This window comes from Mirounga angustirostris, unplaced genomic scaffold, assembly GCF_029215605.1.
Source record: "Mirounga angustirostris isolate CCGP_5_RB_7025 unplaced genomic scaffold, mMirAng1.0.hap1 SCAF_6, whole genome shotgun sequence".
Classification (NCBI taxonomy): domain Eukaryota; kingdom Metazoa; phylum Chordata; class Mammalia; order Carnivora; family Phocidae; genus Mirounga; species Mirounga angustirostris.
This window is the reverse complement of record NW_026991714.1, coordinates 113,546,908-113,565,731: the sequence shown is the minus strand read 5'-3', so window position 1 is coordinate 113,565,731 and position 18,824 is coordinate 113,546,908. Positions and strand designations below refer to the sequence as shown.

The 18,824-nt window shown below is 40.6% G+C and overlaps 1 protein-coding gene across 13 annotated transcripts in view; it reads right to left on the bottom strand.

Moving 5' to 3' along the window:
• SHLD2 (shieldin complex subunit 2) overlaps positions 1-18,824 on the bottom strand; it is an 88,514-nt gene that overhangs the window by 38,031 nt on the left and 31,659 nt on the right. The window contains exon 1 of one of the 13 annotated variants that reach the window (XM_054508262.2): positions 8,953-9,987. The exons of the other annotated variants lie outside the window; for them this stretch is intronic. The gene's annotated coding sequence lies outside the window, so the exon portion shown is untranslated. Of the gene's footprint in view, positions 1-8,952; positions 9,988-18,824 lie in introns of those variants that run through there. 13 annotated transcript variants of the gene reach the window in all.

Here is an 18,824-nt window from a genome sequence, read left to right as displayed (position 1 = left end):
ACCTAAAATTCTAAAAAAAAAAAAAAAAAAAAAAAATCTGCAGCATCTCTTCCCCACTCCTCAAGTGCAGCTGGTGACCATGCTACCATCTCTGCTTACAAGCTCTCACCAACAGACCTACCAACCCAGCCCTGTCGTATTAGATACTGTGCCCACCTTCCTGTTACTGTGGATGAACTGTCCATGCTTCTAGGTGAAGCCACCTTACTTAGACGTTAGATCTCACTCCCTTTCTCTTCCTCAGGTTCCAACATTTCTCCCCTTCTCTCCTAGGTGATTTATTTCTCTCTCTGTATTGGAGAATCTCCATGAATGTACAGACATGCTGTTATTTTTTTCATGTTGTTATTCCTCCACTCCTTTGCCCCTCCAACCATTCTGCTCCCCTCTGCAGCCAAATTCCTTGAAAGAACTGTCTATACTCCCTCTTCTCCCATTCTCTCTTACACCCACTCCCGTCAAGCTTTGGTCCCAACCACTCCACTGAAACGGCATATTTCAAGGTCCCCAGTAACCTCCACACCGCCATGCTGAGTCAGTTCTCCATTTTCAGCTTACTCAGCCTATCGGCAGCATTTGACACCACTGAACTCAGCCTCCTTGAATACTCTATTATTTGGCTTTAGGGATACTACACCCTCTTGGTTCTCATTCCACGTGATAACTACTTCACCAGGTGCTCTTTCTCAGTCTCCTCTGCTGGCTCCTCCTCATCTCCACAACTTCGTGCTCAAGGGCCAGTCCTTGAGTCTCTCTCTGGGCTCACTCCCTAGGTGACTTCACTCAGTCTCAAGGCTCTGAATACCTTCTCTGAGCTAATGACTGTCACATGTATACCTCCATCACAACCTCTCCTCTGAACTCCTGACTCCTTAACCAACTTTCTGCTTACTCTTCATCGCCACAAAATGTCTAACAGGCAGCTGTGCAGAAAAGAGTAAACACAGCAGGCCTCGGACTATTGTCCTTAAAAAGGTTGGCTTGCAAGGTGGGCCCAGGCTGGCATCTAGGAATTTAGATTCCAGGAGGATTCCCACCATTCTTTGATAAAAATGGCTCACCCTGCCTAAATGATCTATGTAAACAATGTTGTGATGAACACTTGCTTTCTTTCTGAGAAACTGGAATTTTGGTTTATGCTATGCAGATGATGACCATGTGGCCAGCACTCCTTAGAGAAATGGCTGGTTTTAGGTCTGGAGCAAGAAATGTACGAGGTGAATGTGAAACATCTCGTCATACCAGAAAGTAAGAAAACTATCAGAGACTACTAGGATGGTGTCAAAAGAATTCAGGAGCCCACTTAAAGAGGTTCCCACTGGCCAAAGTTGAGCAATCTGAGCATCATTTGGAATGATTACTATAATAGATTGGAACATACCAAATTTGTTTAAACCCATAAGTTCATAAAGATAATTAAAACAAACTCAGTGATGACCTTGGGAGGATACTGGCGACAAAGTAATTCCTTTAAAAGCTGGTGAATGAAAGGAAAGAATTTTATCCTTTCTTTCTTTACTAACAGTATCTCGAGAAGACCAGCTATTTGAAGAGAAAAAAAGCTCTCTTTACAGAGGTATCCTGCTGATAAACAAACAAAAAAGAAATGGCAGAATAGCACCATTTTGCAACTCCTGATGAACGAGTGTATTTCTTTGGCAATAATCATTAATACTGTTAACATCACAAGGTAGATGTTGTACGGGAAAACGGAGAGAATCTGTAGACTGAGATCAATTATAATGTATGAACCTTATTTAGATCCTGATTTGAAGACACAAATGTAAAAATATTACAAAACAACTAGAGAAACTAAATTTAATAACATTAAGGGATTGTTGTTATTTTTTAGTGGGATAATGCTACCGAGGCTATGTATGAAAGAGTTAGTGCTGGAGATGCATGAGTGTCTGCAGGCAAGACAGGGTGACATCTCAGATTCCTTTAGAACCCTGGGAGTAAGGTTGTAGATAAAACAAGAAGGGCCATGCGTTGATAAGGGTGACAAAACACATAGAGATTCACTGCACTGATCACTCTGCTCTCATACATGCTTTAAATATCCTATAATACAAGTCTTCTCTTTGCTGTTCTTAAGAGATACTGTTCATACTCGCAGGACTGCAGAAAGATTTAAGCAGTCTAACGATAGCCAAGACTGAGGAACTCTCACACTGCTGGTAGAATAGTAAGTTGGCATTCCACTTTGAAGAACAATGTGGTAAAGCTGAGGATGCACATACCACAAAACCAAGTAATTCCACTTCCAAGTTTCTGCCCCGGAGAACTCTGGGGGTTTTATTTATACATATACATATACATATACATATACATATACATATACATATACATATACGTGTATATATACACAAGAAAACATGTACAAGAATGCTCATGGAGACTTTTTAAGCAAAAGTTTAGAACCTAAAAGTCCATGAAGAGGAGAATGGATCCATCATGGAATATTCAGAGAAAGATTACCGTATAGCAGCAAAAAGAAGTTACCAAGAGTTACATGTCAACATGGATACATCTTACAAATACAATTTTTTTTTAAGTAGGCTCCATGCCCAGCATGGAGCCCAATGCCGGGCTTGAACTCATGACCCTGAGATCAAGACCTGAACTGAGATCAACAATCAGATGCTCAACCAGCTGAGTCACCCAGGCTCCCCACAAATATAATTTTACATGAAAAAAAACAATTTGTAAATAAAATATTTTTTAAAAAGGGGGGGCACCTGGGTGGCTCAGTCAGTTAAGCGTCTGGTTTCAGCTCAGGTCATGATCCCAGGATCCTGGGATCAAGCCCCACATCAGGCTTCTTACTCAGTAGGGAGCCTGCTTCCCCCTCTCCCACTCCCCCTGCTTGTATTCCCTCTCTCACTGTGTCTCTCTCTCTCTCTGTCAAATAAATAAATAAAATCTTTAAAAAAAATTTTTTTTAATTTGAGTATAGTTGACATACAATGTTACATTAATTTCAGGTGTACAACTCAGTGACTCTGATTCGACAAGTTTATACATTATGCCATGTTCACCACAAGTATAGCTGTCAGTATTAAATTATGATATACTGAATTTTTAAATATGCCTGAGAATAATACACCAAATTCAGGATTGTGGTTACCTTCAGGAGGGAGGAATGAGGATGTATAGGTAAAGTTACACAAAGGGCTTGAACTGTACTGAACATGCTTGGTTTTTTTTTTTTTAATGAGGTGTGGTTAAAGAAGTGTTCCTTATATTGTTCAGATATATTTTACTTTTTTTAAAGATTTTATTTATTTATTCATTTGACAGAGAGAGAGAGAGAGAGAGAGGAAACACAAGCAGGGGGAGTGGGAGAGGGAGAAGCAGGCTTCCTGCCGAGCAGGGAGCCTGATGCGGGCTCGATCCCAGGACCCCGAGATCATGACCTGAGCCGAAGGCAGACGCTTAACAACTGAGCCACCCAGGCGTTCCCAGATATATTTTATAATATAAAAAAATCCTAGAAAGAAAAACATTGAGAAGCAACATTAAGGATGATTTTTAAAATTTTTCTATGTTTTACAAGTTTTATTGTGATGAATAACGAATATGTATTATTTTCATAATAATCAAATCTTTTTTGCTTGGTAATCAGGCTTGTCTTTCACAATCTCCAAACTGAATATGATGGTCCAATAGCTGTAGAACAACGGACCTAAATCTAACACTGCAGAGTAAGAGTTGAGCACACTGATGGCAGTTAGTAATGTGTTAGTAACTAAACAAAGATATACTGCAATTTTCAAGGTTTATAATAGTAAATTATTATTATGGAAACAAAATTACAGCAAGTTTAGGTGTCAAGTTTTGACAGATAAAAAAGGACTAAGCCTCACTAATTACTATAAGCCTTACTAGTTACTTTCCTCACAGAAAGAATAATCTGCATAAGGAATTACTGATCTAGTGGATCAATCAACATTTGACTACTTATATGTCATTATTAAATTGGCCACTAGGGGGCTCCCAAATAGCACAGCCAAAACCTTCAAGTTGTAAAGATGCATTAAAATCAAGCAGAAGAGCGCGCCCTAATGGCTCAGTTGGTTGAGCGACTGCCTTCGGCTCAAGTCATGATCCTGGAATCCTGGGATCAAGTCCCTCTGACCCTCCTCCCTCTCATGCTCTCTCTCTATCATTCTCTCTCTCAATAAATAAATAAAAATCCTTAAAAAAATTATTTAAAAAAAGAGGGAGAAATAAAATATGCTGACATGCAGGTGAGAATACTTATATTCATATCAAATGCATAAAATTACTATGATAATGACTTTCCCTCTCTCAAATCTCTGGGTTTCTCTCCAATGGTTTCTTAAAACAAAACAAAAAAACAAACTTCTACAGCACCTGGGTGGCTTAGTTGGTTAAGTGTCTGCTTTCAGCTCAGGTCATGATCCCGGGCTCCTGGGATCCAGTCCCGTGTCAGGCTCCCTGCTCAATGGGGAACCTGTTTCTCCCTCTCCCTCTGCTGCTCTCTCTGCTCATTCTCTCTCTCGCAAACTCTCTCTCAAATAAAAATCTTTTTTGAAAAAAAGAAAACTTCTATGGTGTTTCTTTGTTCTTACTTCTCATTTATTCTTCAACCTCACTTAAATACGGCTCTTATTCCAATCATTTTGCTATAACGCTTTTTACTATGAAAACCAATGCCCTTTACTAGCCAAATCCAAAGGTCAGTTTTCGATTCTTATCTTACTGCCATTTCAAACTTTTTATAAGTCCCTCTTTCCTGAAACGTTCTTTTTTGATTCTGTGAGAGCATCAGATTGGAATTACTTTGTGCTTAAGAGACAGATAACTGTTGGTTTATTCATTCAATCCTTCATATAACAAATACTTAATACTATGTGCTGGGCATTATGCTAGGTAATGGGAAGTCAGCAACGACAACAAGGAGCTTTAAGGAGCTTATAGTCTAATGGGAGTGATAAAATGACAATTATAAAATAGTGATATTGAGCTGCCACAGGATTAAATGCAGGGGTGTCCCTAAAAGGCAGAAGGCGGGGGCAACCAACCAAAGCAGGACTGGCCATTATCTGCATTTTTCCTAGGCTCTTTGGACTACAGTTAGTGACAAATTTAAATTTAAATAAATTCAGAAAAAAAGGAGTACAATACAGCCCCCAAGTCCCCCTCCTCCACACCCCAGCACAGGAGCCAGGAAAGCAGCTTCAGTTGCCTTACCCAAGAGACACATGTGCCACAGGAAGTCTTGAGAACGTTTACAGAGACTCTAAGACACTCACTGCTTCTGCATCCTCACTTAACCTTTCCTCCTGAATGTCCTACAATCGGACTTCTATTTCTTACCTCTGTTGAGACAACAGTGAAGTCCAAATCGTCAAATAAGTACTCACAGTACTGGACGACTCTAATTGTAAAACTCTCTTCCCTCCGTTTCTGGAATGCTATGCTTTCCTATTTCCTCTACCTCTCTGGTTCTTTCTCTCTTTCTTCTTGGACCACTTCTTCTTTTCACTCCACACAACACTGCAGAATTTCATCCAGTCTCATTCATTTAACTACAAAATATCCAATTATGCTTTACCAATCTATATTTAACCAACCACATGCCCTAGTGTCAGATATACTTCTAATCTTGCTATATTTGATAAAATCACAGTAGATAAAAAAGCAATATTCTATTTAGCCTCTTTCTTGAAGGAAAAATCTAACTAAATGACACTGTATGCAGACCTGATTATACAGCCCTTGGACTCAACTGTAGTATGGTTTATGGTTACTAGGTCATGAGGCCATAGGTCCCCAAGATTCAGAGCCCTAGGTGCCCTCTGGGCAGGGGAAGATGGGGAAGCACACAGGGGTGACACAGGGCATCTTGAGAATTCAAAGAAGATCTCCCAGGACAAGAGATGTCTGAAATAAATCAGTTCTATAAAACACAAGGTTATCTGTCCCTAATAATTATTTCAGTATGCCTTTACTTGTCTAAATACACACTTCCTGTAAGTGTGGAACTTCCCACACACACACCAAAAAATGGACTAGAAAGTATGGTCCTGTTAATTCAAAAAAGAGGAATTTTTTTGAAGGTCTTTATATCAAAGACTGCTGCTACAAAATCCTATAATTGACAGGAGTTGTGAATGTGTGAACAGGGGAATAGGATGTGGTGAGGGCGGGGGGAAACAAAATATTTATCAAGCAAAAATACACGGAGTGGAAAGTTAAGTTACAGACAACTGATAAATTGCAATGATTCTAGGATTTGTTTGGGGTGTACTCAGAGGGTTAAAGCTCATTAAGATACCAGATGAAACTTGCAAGTACATATCCATTACCGTAGTTAATAATTAGCCAATTTCTCAATCTGCAGAAGGCCACTTCAGTCAGAAAGACCAATACAGCCATAACCCTTTATCTTTAGAGTGGTCAGAGTCTGATGAATGGGTCAAAGATTTATAAAACAGGATGAACTGTATCAGCAAGTTTTGTCTTTGCAAAACACTGCAACTAAAAATGCTTATTACAAAATATATGTGGTTAAAAGAGAGTGCTTTCTCCGCCTTATAAAACTCCCTGTTATAATGCCTTTCCATGTCCATTTTACCAAAAACACTAAGCATCATGAAGTTATTCAATAGCATTAAATGACAAAATGAAGAGGCAAGACAGGGTTGTGATCAGAAGCATGGGTTTCGGAGTAGGATAGATACGGTTACAACTCTGCAACTTACTAAAAATGTAAACTTGAAATTGTAGAAGGTAGGTGATAGTTACACGGGGCTCAGAATTACTATTCTTGCTACTTTTGTAGATATCTGAAAACAACTATAATAAAAAGTTAAATTTCTGTACATGTCAAATGAGAATTAAGTTTCTTTATCTGTCTGTTGAGAATAACATCATGCCCCGTCTTACAGTGTTGTTGTGAGATGGGCACACGGTACTCCCTCAGTAAATGTTAGTCTCAAACCTTAGAAACTCTACACACACATACTTGGTAAGACAAACAAAAACCAACCCGCGGTGTTTCCTCCAAAGTTTTGCTTTTTATGTGTATTTTTACATAGTTATAACCATAAAATTGAAATAATTTTGTATTCTGCTTCAGTGGTTTTATAGGGCCACCCTTTTATGTCAATCTATAATCTTCCTAATCATTTTTAGTGCTCACTTAATACTCTAATGATGAATCTAATTTAGTTAACCATTACTCTCCAATTCATTAATTTGTTTCTAACTTGTCATTAGTATAAGCCCTTGCTGCAATAAATGATTTGGGGCATTCAACATCACTTTTCAATTATTTTCTGGTAGTAAACTCTCAGGTATGGGATTATTGGGTCAAAGATATGTCCATTGTTATGGCTCTTAATTATGTATTATCGTGTTGTTTGCAAAAGAACTGAACAGTTTATAATGCCACAGATGACAACTGGAAGTTCCAGCTTGACACAACTTCGTTAGCACCTGAAAAAATAACTTTACTAGTAAGGGTACTGAGCTACTTTACTGCTGTTACATTTGCATTTCCCTAGATATGTCTGAATAGAAAAAAAACCAGTGAATTTTAAATTACATTTGGATGAATATCCTTAATATATGAGGAGTCTGCAAGCACGTGCACAAACGGGCACACAAAGTAATAAAAAAAAATGGGATGGGCGCCTGGGTGGCTCAGTTGGTTAAGCGACTGCCTTCGGCTCAGGTCATGATCCTGGAGTCCGGGGATCGAGTCCCGCATCGGGCTCCCTGCTCGGCAGGGAGTCTGCTTCTCCCTCTGACCCTCCTCCCTCTCATGCTCTCTGTCTCTCATTCTCTCTCTCTCAAATAAATAAATAAATAAATAAATAAATAAATAAATAAATAATCTAAAAAAAAGTAATAAAAAAATGGGGTAAGAAGATAGGCAGGTATATTGCACAGAAAAAATACATGGTTAGAAACAAAGAAAACATATGTCTTCCTAATAACATGAAAGAAAAATTAATAAGTTAGTGAGAAAACATTTCTACCTATCAAACTAGCAAAGATTCATTTCAAAGTTACAAGGGTGCAGGGAAATGACTTCTACCCATAGGGGTTTAAACTAGTAAAGCCTCTCTGGAGGGCAATATGGCATTGTATGTCAAAAGTCTTAAAATTCTGCATCCCTTTGGCCCCACAATTATACTCCTAAGAGTTTAACCTCAAGGAAGAAACATCATATACACTCTCACTGACTTAGCGACAAGGATATTTATAGCAGTATTGTGTAAAATGTTAAAAAAAAAAAAGGACAAAGTACATCCATTGAGGTCTGTTAAATAAGTTATGGCACATCCGTACAAAGGCAAACTACACAGCCACTAAAAATCATAAAGATATACAATATCACAAAAAAATGTCCTCTATATATAAAACAAGGAGACTATAAAAAATTATATATGGAAAGGTTGTATTTTATATTTTAAAACACTGTATTCTGGGGCGCCTGGGTGGCTCAGTCATTAAGCGTCTGCCTTCGGCTCAGGTCATGGTCCCAGGGGCCTGGGATCAAGCCCCACATTGGGCTCCCTGCTCAGCGGGAAGCCTGCTTCTCCCTCTCCCACTCCCCCTGCTTGTGCGCTCTCTCTCTCTCTGTGTCTCTCTCTCTGTCAAATAAATAAATAAAATCTTAAAAAAAAAATAAAAATAAAAAATAAAACACTGTATTCCGTTTACCACTATTTATACTGAAGCTAGAAACCATTTCCCCTCCTATGTAAGAAAAATATGTGTTCTCCATGGTAACTGATACAAGTAGTGGCAAAAAAGAAACAGCTCTTTTACGCTTTAACCTCATTGAATCAGTCCAATCTATTATCTTACGTGCTAAGAAATGACATAGAGTACCACTAACCCCCCTTATTATGTACATTCACGCTGATCTCTACTCTTAAAGAGTCACCAGTAGGCACTAAATGCTAGTACCTGAATTTCCCATTTAAAATGACAGGACAGGGCGCCTGGGTGGCTCAGATGGTTAAGCGTCTGCCTTCGGCTCAGGTCATGATCTCAGGGTCCTGGGATCGAGTCCCGCATCGGGCTCCCTGCTCCTTGGGAGCCTGCTTCTGCCTCTGCCTTTCTCTCTCGCTCTGTCTCTCATGAATAAAAAAAAAAAAAAAAACTATAGAAAAGAAAATTTTTTAAATGACAGAACAGTGCCACACTTTATGCGAGCTACGAAAGGATAAAAGATAGTATTTGTCCTAAAAACAAAAGCAACTGAGGTTTAAAGCTACTCCTCATTCTTGTAACTAAACTAATAGCTACTAAGGCAAACCCGGGAGAAGACAACCAATTCCTTAAATCTCTTTGCATGACCTTGATTTCCTTTGCAACGCACTGGTTTTCAAGTGAGGAACATCATCACGGTCCCACTGCCACCTCATGTTGGTGCAGTACAGTGAGCCTCCTTAGTCTTGCGTGCAACACGGTGGGAATGTCTCCTTCCCACACCCTACTGCAGGCAAGCGCCTTTCTCTCAGTGAAGTCCCAGCATTTAAACAGGAAGCGAGCCTTAATCTAGCTGCTTTTTTACCATCAGAATATAGTGACTAGACACTTGGATTTGCCCAGAAGAGTCTTAGTTTAAGCGTGCTATCCTGGTGGCCTGGTCAGTCAGTTTCCCTTTCCACTCTTCAAATGTCTCGGTTTAGAGACACATTATATACTCACCAAGTTAAAAGAACCACGCAAATACATGAATAAATGTTCTACTAGTGAAGAGTGTGCCTCTTAATACATTTTATCAGAAACATTATAATAATAGGAACAATTTAAGGGAGAAAGGAAACATTCTGTTCCGTTTTCCTGTACAATTTTTTTAAAGATTTTTCATTTATTTATTTTGAGAGAAAGCACAAGCAGTGGGGAAGGAGCAGAGGAAGAGAGAGAGGCAGACTCCCCACTGAGCAGGGAGCCCCAACGTGGGGCTTGTCCCAAGACCTCAAGATCATGACCTGAGCTCAAGGCAGACAGACATTTAACCTACTGAGCAACCCAGGAGCCCCTCCTCTACAATTTTTTAAATAATGAAATACTAATGGAAATAAGGTTGAACAGTATCTGAAAATTACAACATGCATTTGAGAATCTCACAACGGAGATAAGAATTAAATGACGTAGAGAAGAGAATTAATGTGTTTGGCAACCAAGGGGGAAAAAAGAACCTGGCCATCAGGTTCTGCAGACAGGTACTTATGAAACTGCAGACAAAAGGTATTAAACCTTTTGGATCCCAGGCCCCTGGGTGGCTGTCAGTTAAGTGTCTGCCTCCAGCTCAGGTCATGATCCCAGGGTCCTGGGATCGAGTCCCACATAGGGCTCCTTGCTGAGCAGGGAGCCTGCTTCTCCCTCTGCCTGCCACTCCCCCTGCTTGTGCTTTCTCTCTCTCTCTGATAAATAAATAAATACATAAATACATAAAATCTATCTATCTTAAAAAAAATAATAAACCTTTTGGATCCAGTCTTCCTGGAAAATGTCTCAGACAGCAAGATGTCAACTTGTCCAAGGCTCATGCTTTCTAAGGAATTCCAGTCAAATCCTAAAATATCGCACTCTGCTTCTCCCCCACCCACACACCACGTAATAGCAAAAGAACCGAACTCTAAGAGAGGTAATCACAATTTCTAAGCATAAGCTGGGCTCCAGAGGTCTGCCTGCCAACCCCTGGGCTTGCTACCATCTCCACCCATTCCCTAAAAAAATATGAAAAACAAACGAACAAACCAAGGGGTGGGGGGAAGAACTTTGCAGCCTAAGCCCTGACATTCCTTTGTAAAAAGTCACACTTAGCCAACGGGGACTCCATCCTTCCAGTTCCTCAAGCCAAAAAGCTTGGCGTTCTCACTGATTGCTTTCTTTTTCTCTTAACTCATCCCTTAACTCAATCCCTTTAGCCCTCCCTTTAAGATTCCTTTAGAATTTGTCTACTTTTATCCCCCTTCATCTGCCACCACCCTGATGCAAACCACCATGGTCTGGATGATTGGCAACAGCCTCCTGGCTGCTTTCCCTGTTCCCCACTCGGAACACTTGGCCCGGGTCACACAGCCTGGAGGTCATGGAGCAGGGGCTGGAGGCAGGACGTCAGAGCCTACGCTCCTCACCACTGCTCCAAACTGCCGTCTGCTTTTCTGTCTTCGCACATCCGTGCAGCTAGAACCCTGCCACTGAGTCACCAAGTATCCTCAAAGAGCACTGGCTTATCCAAAGAGGTGTGACAAGAACAAAACTTCAGTATAAAGAAGCTTCACTATCAAAGAATTCCACTGGGAAGGTTCACTATAAATTTCATAATGAGGTAAATAATAAATGGCTTTTAAGAAAATATCTCTTTTATTTATTTTTAAAGATTTTATTTATTTAGTCATGAGGGACAGAGAGAGAGAGAGAGGCCAAGGGAGAAGCAGGCTCCCCAAGGAGCAGGGAGCAGAACTCGATCCCAGGATCGCAGGATCATGACCCAAGCTGAAGGCAGACGTTTAACCATCTGAGCCACCCAGGCGCCCTGAAAACATCCCTTTTAATCCCTTGCTTCCTTACTATCTGACCGATTTTCTCTCTCCTTCCTTTCCCTCCCTCCCTTTCTCTCTCACTCCCCTTCTCTACCCTCCCCCCAACCAGGTCTTTCCCTCTCCTCTCTCTCTCTCCCTTCTCTTTCTCCCCTCTCTGTCACTTTTCGCTTTAATGAGCTGGCAGTGAGAGGCTAAGCTTCCAGGAAATTAAATATTCAAATTTTAAAACCTGTTGCTCAGAATTGAAACAGAACATAAATGTTAACGAAGTACAGATGACAGAGCTACCTACCTGACCTAACCTTACACTTTCTCCCTTTCACCTTCAATATCTTTAAGTGCGGGGTGCCTGGGTGGCTCATCAGTTAAGCATCTGCCTTTGGCTCAGGTCATGACCCCAGGGGCCTGGGGTTGAGTCCCAGGTCAGCAGCATCATCATCAACATCATCGGGCTCCTTGCTCAGCGGGGAGCCTGCTTCTCCCTGTGCCTGCAGCTCTCCCTACTTATGCTCTCTCTGTCTCTCTCTGACAAATAAATAAATAAAATATTTTTTAAATAGTAATAATAATAATATCTTAAAGCACCTAGGAGCACTTGCATTAACATTCTTCCCCTAGACTCCTGTTTACTAGTTTTTAAATTTTTTAAATTTAAAATGTTTGTAATTAAACATTCAATAATAGGCACAGGTCTTAAGATTCCTGTCCAATGACTATTCACAACTATCTGCACCCACGTAGCCATCAGCCAAAACAAGACGTGGCACATTTGCATGGACCTCAGGAAGTTCCCTCCGGTTCTTTCCTCAACACTGTCCCTCCCTCTCCAACCTACAATTATTTTCTGATTTCTATCAGTGTAGAATAGTTTTTGCCTTTTCTTGGACTTCATATAACCCATATAGTATATGTTCATTTATGTCTAGTTTCTTTGACTTCACACAGTGGTTTTGAGACTCATCTGTGTTGCTGTGTGTATCAGTTGTTGGGAACTGTGAACAACCACAATTTATCCATATTCCTGTAGATAGACATTTCAGTTGTTTCCAACTCTTAGCTATTATGAATAAGGCTGCAATGAACACTTTTGAATAATAAATTTGTGGACACATGTTTTCCTTTTTCTTCATTAAATACCTAGGAGTAGAACTGACAAATCAGAGGATAGACGTGTGTTTAATTTCATTAGAAATTGCCAAACGCCTCTCCAAAGTAGCTGTACATTTTGCACAATCACCAGCAGTATGTGGTTCCAGCTGCATCACATCGTCCCCCATGCTAAGTGAACTTAGTCCTTCTCTTGTTAGTCATTCTAGAGGGTGTGAAATGGTATCTCGTTGTGAGTGTAGGTAGTGAGTTTAGGTTGCATTACTCCCCTGCTGACTAAGTGATGCTGAGTGCCTTTGCAAGTGTTTACTGACCATTAGTATGTCCTCCTTTGGAAAGTCATGGCTTTTTCTCATTTTGTTGCTGGACTACACCTCTTTTGCTAATTTTGCTCTTGGGTTTTTGCAGTTCTTTATATCCCCTAGATACAAGTCCTTTGACACATAAAACTGGTAGAAATAGGGCGCCTGGGTGGCTCAGTTGGTTAAGCGACTGCCTTCGGCTCAGGTCATGATCCTGGAGTCCCGGGATCGAGTCCCGCATCGGGCTCCCTGCTCGGCAGGGAGTCTGCTTCTCCCTCTGACCCTCCCCCCTCTCATGTGCTCGCTCTCTCTAGCTCATTCTCTCTCTCAAATAAATAAATAAAATCTTTAAAAAAAAAAAAAACTAGTAGAAATATTTTCCTCCCCCTCAATTATTTGATGCTGGACATTTTAATTGCTGGGTGTTGGTTTTTACTGTATTCATTTAAAGAGTGTTGGATTCAGTTTTGGCACACGGCTGAGTTACTTACAATTGATTTGATACTTTCCAAACATGCTTCTGAGCTTTGTTAGGGTGGGTTTAGAGGGGGCTTCAGTCTATGGCTAATTTAACCCCACCCCGAGATGTCCAGCCAATGCCCATGTATGAAACAGTCCTCGATGCCAAGTAGAAACACACACTAGTCCAAGCTCTGTGTGAGCTCTCCTGGAATTATTCAGCATGCTGATTTCCAGTGTGGCTTTCCCCAGCATTGTGGGGTTTAATACTTTGCATATGCAGATGAGTATTCAACAAAAGATGCTAGAGGACCCTTCTATAGATCTCCTAGTTCTATGGATTCCTGTGTAGTGCCCTCTGCTCCAGTTTTTCATCCCACAAATTCTAGGTGCTTTGGCTTCTCTAAACTCTCCTGGGCTCTATCTGGGGTTCCCTACTCTGCTGCAATCCAGAAAGTGCCTACAGGCAGTGTGCTGGGGCACCTACAGTGCTCATGTCGTATCTTTCAAGGATTGCCATCCTGCACTGACTGTTCTCCAATGTCTGAAAGCAGCTGTTTCATATATTTTAATCCTGTATTTCAGTTTATAATAGGAGAGCAATTTTCAAGGTGGTTAATCCTACACAGGAAGATGTACCACTTTTATAGTATCCCTCTTTGTGTTATTTTTTAGTGGTTGTTCTAGAGATTAAAATATGCACCTTGAAGTTATTACAGTCTACACACAAATAAAAGCACACTAATTCAGTGTACAAAATTTATGACAGCATAATTCCATTTCCCTCTTCTGGCATTCTCGTGGTATTATATTCTATTTCTATATAAGCTGTAAACCCCACATATGTTAATATTTCTGCTTTAAATACCCAATAGTCTGTCTGTATCTATTATACATGAAGGTACCAGAAAGTTTTCCTGCATATTGGTAAAAGTATTTACCATTCCTGGTGTTCTTCATTCTTTTCATTCCAAGGTTCCATCTGGTCTCTTTATCTTTACCTTGAGGAACATTTTTTAGCATCTCTTGGCAGTTCACATCTGCTAGAGACAAATTCTTTCACTTTTTAATCTGTGTGAAAATATCTTTGATTTACCTTGATTTTTGTAGACTTCCTGCTCGAGATAGAATTCTAGACTGACAGGGTGTTTTTTGTTTTGTTTCCTTCAGCACTTTTGTGGATGTCATTCCCTTGTCTTCAAGCCTCTAGTTCTTTCTGGTGGGTATTTAGCCATAATTCATACTGTTATTCCCATGTATTTACTGTGTCTTTTATTCACTTGCTTGTGAGATCGACTGATCTTCAGTTTTCAGCAGTTTGATAATGATGTGCGTAGGTCTGGGATTTTTGTTGTTGATTCCTTGGTTTCTTTTTGTTTTGTTTTGTATTTAACTTACTTGGGGCTTGCTGAACTCTCGATTCTGTGAATTGAGGTCTTTCATCATCAATTTTAGAAGTTCTTGACCATGGTCTCTTCAAGAATGTCTTCTGCCACTTCTCTCCTCTTTCGAAAACCCCAAATACACATACATTAGACTGACATTATCCCACAGGTGGAGGAGCTCTTTTCTCCCTCTCCCCTCCTCTCTGCTCTCTCGTTTGTCACGTTGGAATGTGCCATCGACAGGGCTCCATGTTCACTGATCCTTTCTTCTGACATGTGAAGAGCTGTTAAGCCCATGTGTAAGCCCAATCTTCACTTCTAATATTGTAGTTTTCATTTCTAGAATTTCTATTTGGTTCCATGGTAGAGTTTCCATGACTCCGCTAAAAATCCCCATCTGCTCATGCATGTTGTCCACCTTTACCAGTAGGTCCTCTAGCATTCTTTTTTTCATAGTTTTCTTTAAGTCCCCGTCTGATAATGCTACCACCTGGGTTACCTCTGGGTCTCCCTCTCCTGCCTATTTCCTCTCCTGATATTTGGTCACATTTTCCTGCTTTTTCTTGTGTCTTCTAATTTTTTATTATAAGCCAGATATTCTGTATAAAAATACATTCATGGGGTGCCTGGGTGGCTCAGTCATTAAGCATCTGCCTTCGGCTCAGGTCATGACCCCAGGGTCCTGGGATCAAGCCCCGCATCGGGCTCCCCGCTCCATGGGAAACCTGCTTCTCCCTCTCCCGCTCCCCCTGCTTGTGTTCCCTCTCTCGCTGTGTCTCTCTCTGTCAAATAAATAAATAAAATCTTAAAAATAAATAAATTAATTAAGTAAATAAAAACACATTCATGATTGAAGTAAGTAATATTTCACTTCTTGAAAGAGACATGACCCTTCTGTCAGGCCACTGGAATGGGGTCTGAGTCAGTCTCATCTGTCATTAATCTGGGTCTGGGCTTTGGTGCAGCTTTAGTTTGATGCAGTCTATCACTGCCTTCAAATATTTAGAGGGTGGGAATCAGGACTTTTGCTAGAGCAGGGCCTGGGATCCAAGCTCAGGTAGGATTCCAGAGACCTGCCTGTGTTTCACAGCCAAGCCATGGGCTTTCAAAACCATGGGAGGGCTTTATATGTACACTGTGACTGAATAATTAAGTAAACAGGTGGCAGATGGTGTGAGCCAGGTTTCTCACTATGAGAGTAAGAGTTTACAGGTAAACAAGGGGAGGAATTTAGAATGTTCTAAGTTGCAATGGATTTGAGTTGGACATGTCATTATGAACTCATATTTAGCTTAATATAGATATAGATGGGTATACATAGAAATATTTATAGATATGCGTATATATACAGATTAGTAAATGCACATATATTTCCTGGCTCTGTCAGCTGAGAGGGCCTACAAGCACAACACCCCAGGAGCAACAAGCACATCTAACACCTCAATCTTGGTTTCCCCATTCTCTAATAAAAGGTACCAGGGCTCCTTGGAGAAATGGCTGACTGAAGGACCGTGGCAGGAAATATACAAATAAACCTGGAGCATCACATAGTGCCAAAAGTAAGAAAGTGCTCTCTCTCTCTCTCACATATACACACATTGATGGGGTTATATCAAAGAGACATAAGAGTCAATTGAAAGAGCTCCCAATGGTCAAAGGTGGAACAATTTCACCAACAAAATAAAGTAGTAATTGGATTATAACCTCAAGAATAAAATAAATATCCATGAGTCCATACTGTTAAGGAAAATGATTGACTAACTAAATAAATGAGGGAAAAGAGACAAATTTCCTACACAGGAGAATTCCAAATAATTTACAAAGATGCTCCACCCTTAAGGACAGAGAGCATAACTATCCACTTCTTAAGTGTGGGCTTTGAATAAGTGACTTCCTGCCACAGACTGCAGTATGGAAAGAGAGAAAAAGAGAGTAACTTTACAGTGGAGAAACTTGAAAAACACTACCTCAACCAGGTGATCAAGTTCAAATTCAACACTGATAAATCATGTACCCTTAACATGTTGTGATGAAAATGGCAATTAGCCTCTGTGGTCTTCCTCCCCAAACCTAAAACCCCACCCCAGTCATGAGAAAAATATGAGATAAATACTAATAGAGGGACATTCTACAAAACACCTCAACAATACTCCTCAAAACTGTCAATGTCATCAAAAACAAGGGAAGTCATAGCCCAGAGGAGCGAAAAGAGACATGACAACTAAATGAAATGTGGAACCCTGAATGGGATCTTGGAACAGAAAAAGCACATTAGGTAAAATCAAAGAATATGTGAATAAAGTGTGGACATTAGTTAAAAATAACATATCAATATTAGCTCATTACTTATAATTAATATACCACACTACTACAGGTATTCATAATAGGGGAAACTCAGTGTGGGGCATAGGGAACTTTCTGTATTACCTTTGCAATTCTTCTATAAAACTAAAACTATCCCATGGGCTCCGTGATCAGAAAGGAGTCTACTTGAGATTCTCTCTCCCCCTCTCCCTCTGCCCCTCCCCTACCCCCTTGTGCTCACTTGCACTCTCTCTCCCAAATAAATCAATAAATCTTTAAAAAACTAAAATTATTCCAAAAAATAAAGTATATTTTGAAAAAAGAAAAGAAAATGGGAGCTCTCTCTCTGCTTTAAGCATGACTGCCAGGTTTTTCATTTGCTAGGGATTCTCTTTGCTTTCGGGTCCCACACCTTGCTTTCTGAAGCCCAAGTGACCTCTCTCAAGCCTGTTCCTCCTCAGCCTTCCTGTCGGAGGGCAGCCTCCTATGTTGTGGGAAGACCTGGAATGAATTAGAGGAGTTTCTCTCACCTCTCCTGCCCTGTGTTCAGTCCTCAGGAATTGAAAGCCCAGAGTTGCAGAGTGTGGGGGTGGGGCGGAGGTCAACTCCAGCTCTTTCCCCACCTTCAGCCTTCCATAACTGAAAGCCTGAGGCGTATCACCCCTGAGCGCTCACTGAAGACCCATGGGCGAGAGCTGGAGTGGACTGGCTCTTTGGTGCAGGAGCAACTGGGGCGTCTCGGAGTTCTAGCCTGTCATACCACCCCTACTGGATGGGGCCACAGCAGGCCAGCCCGAAGTGTGGCAGGTTTCTCCTTTCCCCCTATCCGTGGCAGGTTCCTCTTCCTTGGGCTGTTCTACCCCAGAGCAGCCATGGGTCTCTTCTCTACTGCGAAGCTTTCATTACTTTCTGGAGGTTGTTTCATTTAGGTTTCCTTGTATCTTCACTCGCTGATGGGTTTTTAAAACTATGATTCTTATTTGGCTTCTGTTGGTTTTCAGGGTGACAATAATAAAACTTTGTAACTTTGTACATCTAAAGAAACAGCAGGATTCATTCCCCAACACTTCTGATGGTTCACCCCACACACACACCCCGGGGCATTAAGGTTTCTGCTCAAATATACTCTCTCCAAAGAAGCCTTGCCTGATTACCCTGTCTAAAAAAAGTCTCACCAGATATGGCAAATCCACAGAGACAGAAAGCAAATTAGTGGTTGCCAAGGGCTGGGGAAAGGGATGGAGGAGTAGGGAATGACTGCTTGATGGGTATGGGGTTCCTTTTGGGAGTGATGAAAAAGTTCTGGAACCAGACAGTGGTGATGGGTACACAACATCATGTATGTACCTTTATGCTATTGAACTGCACACTTTAAAATGGTTAAAAACTTTGTGTATTTTGCCACAATAAAAAAATGAATAGATACATAAATGCTTAAGCAAATGAAAAAAATCTAGCAGTTTCTGGGAAGATGGAAAGATTGAACATACATATTTAATTTCATTCCTTCCCAAAACTGAGCTAAAATGCTAATGAGGTATTTTTAAGGCATAAACAAAAGTTTGCAGGCTGGCAAGCAGATAGAACAGTGGTAACTAGTAGCAGATCCAGGAAAGCTGAATCTTAAACTAGGAAGGTGGAAAGCCAAAAATCAACCTGACTTAGTCCACAGAATTCTCAAAAGGCCCAGGAATCGGTAACAGATGGTTCCTCTGGAAACAGAG